Source organism: Lithobates pipiens, unplaced genomic scaffold (assembly GCF_037356315.1).
Source record: "Lithobates pipiens isolate NorthernLeopardFrog02 unplaced genomic scaffold, aLitPip1_a1.2 Scaffold_23, whole genome shotgun sequence".
Classification (NCBI taxonomy): Eukaryota; Metazoa; Chordata; class Amphibia; order Anura; family Ranidae; genus Lithobates; species Lithobates pipiens.
In genome coordinates, this window is record NW_027507785.1 from 317,747,908 (window position 1) to 317,761,956 (window position 14,049).

The window sequence follows — 14,049 nt, forward strand, 5'->3', positions numbered from 1 at the left end:
CTGATGGGCAGCTCTGATGGGGGATGCACTGATAATCAATGTGCTGATTATCTGCGCAGACCCCCACCTCTGAAAGGGAGAGACGCCGTTCGTTCCCTGTCAGCGCAAACCGAGAAAAGCCGTTTACCGGCACTTCCTGGTTCACGCGATGATCCGCTGCGATTAGTCACAGCTGATCACGTGGCAAGAAGCCTCCGTCAGAGGCTCTATACCAGGATCAGCGATGCAGTGTGTCAGACTGACACACAGCACCTCCGATCGCCATGCTGCCGGTGTTCTGTCGATATGTGCCCACCGTCTAAAAGTGCCCACGCATGCACAGAACGGAATGGCGCTCCAGCTAAATTCCTGATCAGCTGGAGTGACATCACCATAGCGCACATCGTAGGAGCCTTTTTAGGCTTACCTATCGGTACAGTAATCATCTCCTAAATGTACACTGCTTAGGAGATATTAACATTAGATGCAGCCAGTGACGGCATACCCGAGATGTTCCTTTAGAGCCCTGTGCCATAAACGGTGGCTCCTGGGAAAGACGTCATCACAGCTCCGGACACTCACACAGCCAGAGACCGCACACCGGAAGGAAGACTGGGTGAAGATGGAAGTGCCTTGAGCAATGACAGTGAGCTTCGTTCTAAGTTTCACATAATGTGCTAGTATGCTATGCATACTAGCAGATTATGACATTGCTTTGCAGGTTTAAAAAAAAAAAAAAAAAAAAAAAAAAAAAAAAAAGTTTAGTCCCACTTTAATGCATTGTCAGCTAAAAACGTTCCATGTTCAGCTTCCACACCCCCCGCCCCCCCGAAATACTTACCTGAGCCCGATCTCGATCCAGCCCTGTGCATGTCTGTAGCAGTGCAGCTCCCCTCTCCCCTCTTGCAGGATTCTCAGCAGGAGTCATAAGCTCTTACTACTGTCAATTAACTCCTGTGAGCAGAGAGTGGAGGGGTGGGGCTGAGCCGCACAGTGTGCGTCAATAGACATGTACACCGTGGCTTGGGATCCAGCCGAACAAAGTGCCCTAATAGCAAGCAGCTTGCAATTGGCGCACTCAGAAGGCAGGAGAAGCCAGGAGTGCCGGCCGAGGACCCCAGAAGCAGGAAGATCGGGGCTGCGCTGTGCAAAACCATTACACAGAGCAGGTAAGTAAAACATGTTTGTATGCATGATCAAACAATATGGACTCATGAACTTGTAAGATGTGCTCCACCAACGTTCTCATCTACTGGGGGGTATTGCAGAGTGGCCGCAGGTCTTGCGACTCTCCCCCAGTTGGCAGGGTGGTGGACGGAGGCATTTTGCTTACACAAGGTCCGTGTAGCCATGCCTTGTTGACAGACGGAGACGCCATTTTGATGGACACAAATGTATAGTACATGCCTACACCGAACACTTGTGACTCTTGGCTGCTACCGGGGGCTTGAGAGTCACAAGATTGGCTGCCTGTCAGAATTCAAATCTGAACCTGGGACCCCTGTGGTGTCTGTCTGTAGCGCATCTTTGTGCCACCTGAGATGCCGCATGGCTCCCTGCCCAATTCACTGGACAGCCTTGCTTTGTGTCTTGTTTCTGGCGACCCTTGAGATACACTTTAACCACTTGCTGACCGGCGGACATAGAGTCTGCAGGTCCCAGGGGCACAGTTACTCTGTATGCTCCTGCTAGCCCTGCCAATTAAAGGAGACTTACAGGTACGCCCATTTGCCCAACGCTGCCATTGTGCTGACGTATATCAGCAGTGGGCAAATGGGCGTACCTGTAAGTCTCCTTTAATTGGCAGGGCTAGCGGGAGCATACAGAGTAACCGTGCCCCTGGGACCTGAAGACTCGATGTCCGCCGGTGTCCCAGCGATCATGTCACGGAGTCGCAGAACAGGGAGATGTGAACAGGGAGATGTAAACAAGGCATTTCCCCGTTCTGCCTAGTGACATGACAGATCACTGCTTCCTGTCATAGGGAGCAGTGACTGCTGTCATGTCCTAGGTAGCCCCCCCAGTTGGAATCACTTCCTAGGACACACTTAAAGTGGAAGTAAACTCCCCTATCATTTTCAGCCAAGGAAGCTGCCATCTTTGCCTCTGTTTAATCTTCAACTATGGTGCTGCACATGTGATTCGTTATGACACCAGCCATTGGATGGTTTGATAGTATGGCTGAGAGCACAGCCAATGTGCAGTTAGCATTCCCGGCATGCCTGTTTTTTTTAACTGTTTAAATCCATGGGTTTACTTCCACTTTAACCCCTTGATCGGCCCCTAGTGGTTAACCCCTTCCCTGCCAGTGTCGTTTACACAGTAATCAGTGCATTTATATAAACACTGATCAATGTATAAATGACAATGGTCCCAAAATAGTGTCAAAAGTGTCCGATGTGTCCACCATAATGTTGCAGTCATGATAAAAATCGCAGATCGCTGCCATTACTAATAAAAAAAAAAAAATAATAATAATAATAAAAATGCCATAAAACTATCCCCTATTGTGTAGACACTATAACTTTTGCGCAAACCAATCAATATACGCTTATTGCGTTTTTTTTTTTTACCAAAAATATATAGAATACATATCGGCCTAAACTGAGGAAAAAAATAATTTTTTATAGATTTTTGGGGGATATTTATTATAGCAAAAAAGTAAACAAATTCAGCTTTTTCAAAATTGTCGCTCTTTTTTTGTTTATAGCGCAAAAAATAAAAACCGCAGAGGTGATCAAATACCACCAAAATAAAGCTCTATTTGTGGGGAAAAAAAAAGGACGTCAATTTTGTTTGGGTGTAACGTCACACGACCGCGCAATTGTCAGTTAAAGCGACGCAGACAACGCAAGTTCCTCCACACCAAACTCCTCAAACCATATATTGGACCTGGCTTTGTACAAAGGGGTACAGTCATGCTGGAACCGAAAAAGGAAGGGTCCTTTCATAGGGGTGCGCAGCCTATTGTATTAGGGTGTGCACCCCAAAGCTCAAATACATACAGTTGTGCTCATAAGTTTACATACCCTGGCAGAATTTACGATTTCTTGCCCATTTTTCAGAGAATATGAATAACACAAAAACTTTTCTTTCACTCATGGTTAGTATTTGGCTGAAGCCATTTATTATCGATCAACTGTATTTACTCTTTTTAAATCATAATGGCAACATAAACTACCCAAATGACCCCGAACAAACGTTTACATACCCCAGTTCTTAATACCGTGTATTGTCCCCTTTAAAGTAGTTGTAAACCCTTACAAACCACTTTGACCTACAGGTAAGCCTAGATTAAAGCTTACCTGTAGGTCCAAGAAATATCTCCTAAACCTACACGTTTTAGGAGATATTTACAAAAGAGACAGGCACCGCTGTCAACGGTGCATGCGCCGTAGACAGCGGCGCGCAGGCGCACCGAACATGCCGCTGCCAACGGCGATATGCTGTTAGTGGCGGCTCCCGTGCGCATGAGCAGGAGTGGCGTCATCGCTGGAATACCTGGAAGGAAAATGGACGCTCCCTACTACAGGGGACAGCGGTGACATCGCTGGCTCCTGTGTCAGGTAAGTGACACATAATGCTTTACCTTTGCAGGGAGACAAAGAGGAAGTAAACCCATCGGGGTTTACTTCCTCTGTGACATCAATGAAAACTTGAAGTCTTTTGTGGTATTTGTGGATGAGGCTCTTTATCTTCTCAGATGGTAAAGCTGCCCATTCCTCTTGGCAAAAAGCCTCCAGTTCCTGTAAATTCTTGGGCCGTCTTCCATGAACGGCACGTCTGAGACCTCCCCAGAGTGGCTCAATGATATTGAGGTCAGGAGACTGAGATGGCCACTCCAGAACCTTCACTTTATTCTGCTGTAGCCAATGACAGGTCAACTTGGCCTTGTGTTTTGGATCATTGTCATGTTGGAATGTCCAAGTACATCCCATGCGCAGCTTCCTGGCTGATGAATGCAAATGTTCCTCCAGTATTTTTTGATAACATTCTGCATTCATCTTCCCATCACTTTTGACCAAATTTCCTGTGCCTTTGTAGGTCACACATCCCCAAAACATCAGCGATCTACCTCCGTGTTTCACAGTAGGGATGGTGAACCTTTCATCGTAGGCCTTGTTGACTCCTCTCCAAATGAAGCATTTATGGTTGTGGCTAAAAAGCTCAATTTTGGTCTCATCACTCCAAATGACTGTGGCAGAAGGTTGGAGGCTTGTCTCTGTGCTGTTTGGCGTATTGTAAGAGGGATACTTTGCGGCATTCGTAGTAATGTCTTTCTTCTGGCGACTCGACCACGCAGCCCATCTTTCTTCAAGTGCCTCCTTATTGTGCATCTTGAAACAGCCACACCACATGTTTACAGAGAGTCCTGTATTTCTCCTGAAGTTATTTGTGGGGTTTTTCTTTGCTTCCCGAACAATTTTCCTGGCAGTTGTGGCTGAAATTTTAGTTGGTCTACCTGACCGTGGTTTGGTTTCAACAGAACCCCTCATTTCCCACTTGATTAGAGTTTGAATACTGCTGATTGACATTCTCAATTCCTTGGATATCTTTTTATATCCCTTTCCTGTTTTATACAGTTCAACTACATTTTCCTGCAAATCCTTTGACAATTTTTTGCTTTCCCCTAGACTCAGAATCCAGAAACGTCAGTGCAGCACTGGATGAAAGATGCAAGGGTCTGTCAGAAGTCCAGAAACTCATTGATCTTTTATACACACACACTAATTACAAGCACACAGATTACAGGTGAGGGTGGTTACCTTTAATAGCCATTCAAACTCCTTTATGTCAAGTTGTGTGCATGTTATCAGGCCAAAATCACCAGGGTGTGTAAACTTTTGTTTGGGGTCATTGGGTAGTTTCTGTTATTATAATTTAAAAAGATTAAAACACAGTTGATGAATAAATGGCTTCAGCCAAACACCCTGAATGAAATAAAAATTTGTGTTATCATTCATATCTTCTGAAAAATGGCCAAGATATCAAATTCTGCCATAAACTTACGAGCACAACTGTATTATATATATACATACATACATACATACATACATACACACACACACACACACATACATATACATACATACATATACACGCACACACACACACGTAGACTCACATTCTTATAAATAAATGTAAGCAAACATTTTAAAATGTTTTAAAACATGGACAGTTAGGGCAGTGGTTGGTGTCAGTTTTTTGTTTTATTACTTTTTTAGGCGCCCTTTGTTGAAATATCAGGGGTCTAAACAGACCTCTGATGTCTCACATATGAGACAGAGAAATGGACTGAGGACAGAGATTCCTTAGTCCCTTTCTCTGCAGCCTCAGCGGCATTGGACAGTGAATCACTCAATGGAGTTCATTCAAAAAGGGAAGGGGCCAGTAAATTACATATTTTCTGGCTTCTTACTCGCTCTACATTTTTAACTGATTCCCCTCATTAGCTGGCAGGAGAGTGGGGGGGGGGGGGGGAGCCGGAAGTGCTTCAGGGGGTGGGAGGCAGAGGCACCAAGAGATCACACGAAGGTGTGGGGGGGAGGGGGCTGGGCAGCAAGAAGAAGAGGAACAAACAGGAGGGGTTGCATATACTGGTACTGAATGTGGTAGCTGAATGCCAGTGAGAGGGAGAGGAAGAGGAAGAGAAGCCTACTTTCAGCTGCTGCAGGAGGAAATTACAGATCGGTTCCAGTAAATGCGTCCCTCGCCGTCCAGGTTCTGGGGGTCAGCAAGGAACAATCGCAGCCTATCCATCACCTGCCCATGATCAATGGGTAGATCAGAAATCAACAGATTGCCAATCCTGTGCGCACGTCTATCGGTCTTTCCCAAAAACTGTTTGCACATGGCTAGAAGTGCACAATCATACAAAACTTAGCACTTAGACTCTAGTCTAAAGACTTAGACTCTGGTCCGGCTGCACCTGGAGTATGCTGTCCAGTTCTGGGCACCGGTCCTCAGGAAGGATGTACTGGAAATGGAGCGAGTACAAAGAAGGGCAACAAAGCTAATAAAGGGTCTGGAGGATATTAGTTATGAGGAAAGGTTGCGAGCTCTGAACTTATTCTCTCTGGAGAAGAGACGCTTGAGAGGGGATATGATTTCAATTTACAAATACCGTACTGGTCACCCTACAATAGGGAGAAAACTTTTTTGTGGAAGGGAGTTTAACAAGACACGTGGCCACTCATTAAAATTAGAAGAAAAGAGGTTTAACCTTAAACTACGTAGAGGGTTATTTACTGTAAGAGCGGCCAGTAGGTGGAATTCCCTTCCACAGGCGGTGGTCTCCGTGGGGAACATCAATAGTTTCAATAAACTATTAGATAATCACCTGAACGACCACGACATACAGGGATATACAATGCAATACTGACATATAATCACACACATGGGTTGGACTTGGACTTGTGTCTTTTTTCGACCTCACCTACTATGCAACAATGTCTTTGCATGCTGTAGCATTAACACCGCCCTTCACTGGAAATAACTGAACCCAAATTGGAGGAACGTTCCCCATACTTTCTGCTATATAGTGTAGGTGTGATGGTCAGGTGTCTGGACGCTTTTTTGAACATATATTGTACTTTCATAAGCCTTATTGGTTTACTTTAATAAAATAACTCGAAGAACGAGGACATCCCACAACGTGCAGTAACTTAGAGCAACCAGTGTCCAGCAAACTCCAGTCGGTTACTACGGCCATTGCGCTTCATGTTTTTTTTTTTGTATTATTTAATTAGATAAGCCCGACGACTATTCTACTCATTGTCAACTGCAGAGGAGTCTCGCGTGCAAATTATGCATTATTAGCTTGTCTCCTTTGCGATCTCTGCGGCAATGTCATTCTGAGGGGAGGCTAGAAAATTTACACCCCTGACGCAGCCCGTGTCAAGGGCATTCAGGAGAAGCAGCAGCGCCTTCCCTGCAGGATGGGAGAAAAAAAAAAAAAAAAAAACTTTGCTGAACTCAAATGATCTCGACGTACATCCATCAATTAAAATTACCATTCATTAGCTGAGATTTAAACCGATAATTCCACCCTACAGCACTCTGCAAATAGACTGCGGTACTTTAAATGGCACAAAACCCCCGCCTAACTCCCCCCCCCCCCCTAGTTTTCAACAAACACTAAAAACGGCAAAGGGGGTACGGAGGATATCGCCCTGAGAAATGTGCTGCAGCTTCCATTCTGCAGCTTAAACAGACGTGTCTTGGAGTCGACTGAATTGATCCATTAGGTTGATGGAAAACTTGAACACATCTGCTGACTCAGGAGAACTTCAGAATATTCTCCCCGTGAAGATATATGTGTATTGGCCAAGAGAGGGCAGTAACGATCAATAATTCCCCAACAAAACGCAGCTGCAGCTCTCGACACTTTTGTGATGTGCGCAGCAGAAAAATGCTGAAGGACACTTTTCTACTTAATATTTTTTTGTTTAAAAGAGCACGTCTCTCTGGGGGGGGGTTACAAAAAGACACCTCCATCTCTGCTGAGCTCACGTATAGGGGGAAGAAAAAAACAAAAAAGAAAGTCGACAAAAAGATCAATCTGTACCCCGACCACCCTGAACTACCACTTTAAAACGTGATGAATATATAGATTTCTTAATTTTTTTTCATGAGATATATATATATAGATATATATATATATATATATACATATATATACACACACACACAATATATATATACATATATATACACACACACATACCGTATATATATATATATATATATTATTTTTTTCTTAATTTTAGAATATATATATATATATATATATATATATATATATATATATATATATATATATATATATATATATATATATATATATATAGCGAGTGTGTATGAAAAAGGTAAAGAAAAATTGTAAATTGACTGGCAGGGTTGTGGGCGGCGTAGTTGTGTCACCTAGGTCTCTCACATGGTGAGGGGCTCCAGGGTTTGTGTCTATTATAGAAAAAAAACTAACTTTTTTTATAGACATTGATCAGTTCTGTCCTGGGTCCTGAAGCCTGGAGGCTTTGTAAAGCTTTGAGTGGGATAAAGCCTTCATTCTTAGGTCCACCTCATACCTGGCTGCCAGACCTCATTATTTGGTCTCAATTGTGCACTGGTCTTTAAATACACTATCTTGCCAAAAGCGTTGGGACGCCTGCTTTTAAACACACATGAACTTTAATGGTATCCCAGTCTTAGTCCGTAGGGTTCAATATTGAGTTAGCCCACCCTTTGCAGCTATGACGAACACCTGAATTAGAGCAGAGACTGTGAGCCAGGCCTTCTTGGCCAACATCAGCGCCTGACGTCACTAATGCCTTTCTGGAATAATGTTCAAACATTCCCATAGACACTCTCCTAAACCTTGTGGACGGCCTTCCCAGAAGAGTTGAAGCTGTTTTAGCTGAAAAGGGTAGGCCAACTCAATATTGAACCCTACAGACTAAGACTGGGATGCCATTAAAGTTCATGTGCCTGTAAAGGCAGGCGTCCCAATACTTTTGACAATATAGTGTATGTGAGCTGACCCATGCCTGGGGCTCTCTCACACTCTTTGCCATGTGAAGCCTGCCTGACAGAACACTATGGCTGACTGCTGACAGAACACTAAAAAGGTGCATTTGTTACCGGTTTGTTTTGGAGAACCCATTCAGGGACACCCTGTTAGTCAGGAAATAACCTTTTAGTTACCAGCTAAGTTGGGCAAATTTTCTGTTTCATGCCATGAACTTGCTGTACAAAGCCCTCCTGCCTTAAAATTGTATTTGCTGCCTTGCTGAAAAAAGTGAAGAAGGTCAAAACTTGCTTGTACTGTTCCTTGATGCCCCCCTTCTCAAGCATGGTTTACCACTGCCGCTACCAGTTGAGTAGGTCCCCCTAATTCTATAATTTCACAAAACAAGCATAGGTGACTTCATTGCAAAGCAAAAGGATATTACTTTTATAGTAAGGGGACATTGATTTCAGAGTCACAGGACACACACAGAGGGCAGCACTTTACAATCATCTCATCATTTGCCACCATCTGCAAATATCTCTCAAGCTTTGACCTGTTGATTTCATTTTAAACGCAATTTTCAGCCTTTTTTTTATCCTGCAGCTTTCATGAAATTGGTTGTAAATCCCTTATATATAACCAGTGAAGTGAGAGGCCTCAGGCGACGAGAGGCCTCAGGCAGCGAGAGGCTTCAGGCAGCGCGGCGAGAGATCAGAGATGAAACAAATCCTCCTACACAAGTTGTACCTCCCCATCTGCAGTCTTCTCTACGTCCCTCCAAAGTGCAGAAGTTTTAAGGTTTTTTGTTTTTTTAAAGAAAAAAGGGGGCCAAGAGCTGACGTTACACTCTGCAGATCCCAATGAGAAGAGCTCTGATTGCCGACTGGAGGGAAGAGGCACCCCCCCTTCACACAGCACACAAAAACAGAGCTGAGGCTGTCAAATCAGCTGGAGGTCTGTCCCCTTTTTTTTTCTCTTGGTGTCAGGAACATTTGTCAGAAGAAGCAACTTATTCTGATATCAGAGGAAGGAGGCAGCAGACAAAAATGAACCTTAGTGCTCTGTATTGAGACAAGAGCACACTATGGAAGGATATGATCTGTTCATGTTTCATGTCTGAGGTTTACAACCACTTTAATACACCGTCATTCCCATAGATCCTGCCATGAAGGTCCTTGGTCACACAAGGTGACAATGCTCTGTGCCTTTCTCCTGCATTGTCACCTTGTCAAATGGATTTCTGGAAGACGCTGCAAGTGGCTGTTGCATCACACATTACGCAGGCAGGGTCCACTGTTGTAACCATCAGGAAACCCGTCCTCAGAAAACGAAACGATGTCCAGTTGTGGTTTACATCCGCTTGAAGGCACCACTTTTCAATTTTTTTGCGCTTTGGCTAGAGTGAGCAACAGATTTTAATTCTTTTTTGTGACCTCAATGGGAAGATATTTTCTCTCTTCCTGCCTAGGCATCATCAGGGTGGGAAATAGGGAATGCCGTTGTCACCAGGAAAATAAGGCACGGATAGCAATGAAATTATGGGCAGACATTGTAACCCCTTCCAACGCTATTGCAAAGGTGCTTTTGTTTCGGCGCCTTCCTCCTGTATTGAATTGTATTGTAACCGCACGCTTTGTTTTAACATTGTAAAGTGCTGCCCAAATGGTTGGTGCTATACAAATCCTGTATAATAATAATAATAATTCCACCTGACCATACAAGAAGCAAAAAGGAAAATTCAACAGCAATAAAAACTTGAAAGACTGTAACCCAATTGTGGTCAACTTAATAGATACAGAGGGCCCCAACAGATACAAGGGGCCTAAAACTGGGGCACCTCACATCCCCAGGGGGCCACACATAATATTCAGGATATGCAATTCTACAGAAGATTATCAGAGACTGCTGACATACAGCTGGAGATGGCTAGAGATTGGAGATATGCTGTAGGAGAACGTTAGAGACTGGGGACATGATATGAGACTGCTAGGGATCACTGTTATCACAGCCCACTTTAGCGCTCATGCATACAGGCAAACAATTTGCTGTACTTAGATCCATAATGTGTATTTTTTCTTTTTTCAGATCTGAACTCATTAGAAGCCACCTGCATCCTAGCAACTAGGCATGCTAGGTGGCCAGGGCTGCCTGGATTCTGGCAACCAAGTATGCTAGATGGCAAGAGCTGCCTGCATCCTAGCAACTAGGCATGCTAGGTGGCAAGAGCTGCCTGGATCCTGACAACCAAGTATGCTAGGTGGCAAGAGCTGCCTGCATTCTAGCAACCAATTATGTTAGGTGGCAAGAGCTGCCTTCATCCTAGCAACCAAGTATGTTAGGTGGCAAGAGCTACCTGCATCCTAGCAACCTGAGGTGCTAGGCAGCAGGAACCGTTTTCTGCCTAGAAACCAAGGAAGGTGAAAGCAGCCAGCTGCATCCTAGCAACCAAGGATGCTAGGCAGCAGGCATTGCCTGCACCCTAGCAACAAGTAATCTGCATTACGCTGTCCACTTGTACCCATGTAAACATTACATAAATGTTATATGCGTACAGCGTTTGTAATGTCAAGTATACCACTGTGCATGAGCCCATACAAATTAACAGAATTCCAATTATGGGGTACTGGGACCCAGGGGTCAAAAAATAAATAAATCAAGGCCGTAGGCAGGAGCTCCAGGACCTTCCCTGGCAAAATGAAAGCACATGTCCATAACTGAAAAAAAAAAAAAAAACTGTACAAAATGGGTAAAGGACAACTATCAGGTTTTTTGTTGGAATAAAAAAGGGAAAATCTCAAGGACTATCCAGCTGTGTTGCCATCATCTTCTTCTTATAAAAACACCAATTATTTTCTGCTATTCATGAGGAAGTTGTAGCAGATAAAAGTGTTTAAATAAAACCTCTATTTAGAAAAAGGCAAAAACTTTCTTCCCCCTTTTTCACTGCGCCGGCTGCTATGAAATCAGATCGTTGTGTCGGAATCTCAGGCACGTAGGCCCGATACAAACTGTAAGGCAAATAAACAGATCACTGAAATAATCCGGCATGGTATGCGATTACACAGGGCTGGGCTGCAGGAACGGAGAGGCAGAGGAGTTGCCCTTTCAGGTGGGGTGAGCTTGGAATTTAGAGGGGGGTAAAAAAATAAAAATTAAGTTATAGAGAGAAAAGTTATTTATTGTCCTGCAGCTGCAGAGATTAATATTGGAATGGCACTAATCAGGATGCAGGTGGGGGAGGGGAGCCCATAGTTTTCTCTAAAAATACCTTACAAATGAGATGAGATATAGAAGCAGCTATGGGAGATATGAAATGCAAAGGAATTTCTATTTAAAGTGAACCTGTCAACTTTGAATGTACTTCTTTTCATTTTCTTTGGGTCTGTTAAATATAGAAAGTGTTTTGTTAAGGAAGAATTGCAGGTACAGATATTTGTACATGGCCTAGATTGGACCAATGTACTATGCATATACCTTCTAGAAGCTGCACTGCGAGCACACAAGGTTGCTCGCTTAACACGGGCACCATTCAGGGAACGCTTTACATTCTCTCACAGAAAGCAAAGCATTCTCTGATTGGACCAGGTGGAGCAGTGATGCTACATTCTCCACCTCTTTCAATCAGAGAATGCTTTGCAGTCATTGAGAAGATGCAAAGCATTATCTGAATGGCATCCATGTTAATTCTGCCAGAACTTCCTGCACTCTCTGCGGCACCATTTTCAGTTACATCGCTCTCGACTATTCCAATGTACTACAGAACCCCTCCTCTCAGTGTTCTATAGCAGTGGTCTTCAAACTACGGCCCTTTGCTAGCCGTTACCTGGCCCTCGGGTCACTATTCCTCCCACTGGCACCAGCATCGGGACGCTATTCCTCCCACTGGCACCAGCAACGGGACGCTATTCCTCCCACTGGCACCAGCAACGGGACGCTATTCCTCCCACTGGCACCAACAACGGGACGCTATTCCACCCACTGGCACCAGCAACGGGACGCTATTCCTCCCACTGGCACCAGCAACGGGACGCTATTCTTCCCACTGGCACCAGCAACGGGACGCTATTCCTCCCACTGGCACCAGCAACGGGACGCTATTCCTCCCACTGGCACCAGCAACGGGACGCTATTCCTCCCACTGGCACCAGCAACGGGACGCTATTCCTCCCACTGGCACCAGCAACGGGACGCTATTCCTCCCACTGGCACCAGCAACGGGACGCTATTCCTCCCACTGGCACCAATAAAGCTCCTACATCTAAGTACTGGTAAGCCACAATACATGTCATTTTTCTTCTTAGATGTAGATACACGAAAACAATCTCTCTCCAACAACAGGTACAGCAACATGCCTGCTACCTTTGTGGGCCAGAAAAAGACTATGTGTGCATCCCTCTATTTTCAAGGAGACGTGTGGTAATTGAAAAACAAGCATACATACTCACCTCTATGCTGCAGCACTGGAGTGATGCTTCAGCTGTCCTGTGTCTGCTCCAAGACTGAGAACTGAGCGATCACATGAACACTCATCTTTCAGCTCTTGGTATGCTCAGAGCGGAGAGTGGTGACTGATGGTCATTGCCCTCTGCTCTGCCCCTTGAGCGCCAGGCTGGAGAGGGGGCGGGAACAGCAGGCTTTGGCTCTCAGCCACACATTTATGGGATCCTTCCAGAGCCTCGAGCGGCTCTGCGACTTTAATTGAGAGCAGCCAATAGCCCACTATCACAGGATTCTTGCAAAAGCAAGTGTGCTCCTGTAATGCAGAAGAGAAGTGTAGCACTAACCCCCGAAGGAGCTGCTGGTTTGATTGGGCTTACCGTTACCTTCTTCACCTCGATTTGCTTCTAGGGGTTCCTGTGGTAGACGGCCCAGAAACTTTAGAGACTGAAGACAGGTCCGCTTAAAGGGATTTTTATTTGCAAAAAACATAGTTAATGAACAGTCTCTTAGTATAGGATTAGAGGGTTAGGAGGAAAGTTTAGGTACTCTTATGCCCCGTACACACGAGCGGACTTTTCGACATCCAAACTCCGACGGACTGAGTCCGGCGGACTATCCGATCGTGTGTGGGCTGCAACGGACTTTAGCGAAGCTAAAGTCTGACGGACTTTAGAAATGAAGCATGCTTTAAATTTTCCCGACGGAACTCCGCCGGACCCGGTCCCCTTTGAAAAATCCGCTCGTGTGTGTGCTACTCCGACGGACTAAAACCGACGCTAGGGCAGCTATTGGCTACTGTCTAGGAACTTCCTACGTCGAATCCAGTCGTACGTCATCACGTTCGACTCCGTCGGAGTTTGGTGTGATGGTGTGTGGTCAAGTCCGTTCGGTCGAAAAGTCCGCCAGAACTCCGTCGGAACTCCGTCGGAACTCCGGCGGAACTCCTTTGGAGGTCTGTCAGACTTAATCCCTCTCGTGTGTACGGGGCATTAGTGTCAAAGTCAATAATAAAGGACTTGCTTACTTCGACTAAATCCAGAGAATAGCTGGATGTTCACTCAAGTTGGATAGTCCCTCTTTCACAAGGCCTAGCAACCAACAAGGTGCTTAAATCAGGAACA

At 44.9% G+C, this 14,049-nt stretch overlaps 1 protein-coding gene across 3 annotated transcripts in view; it reads right to left on the reverse strand.

Moving 5' to 3' along the window:
* Positions 1-14,049, reverse strand: part of PATJ (PATJ crumbs cell polarity complex component) — a 400,698-nt gene that overhangs the window by 259,431 nt on the left and 127,218 nt on the right. The window lies entirely within an intron of this gene.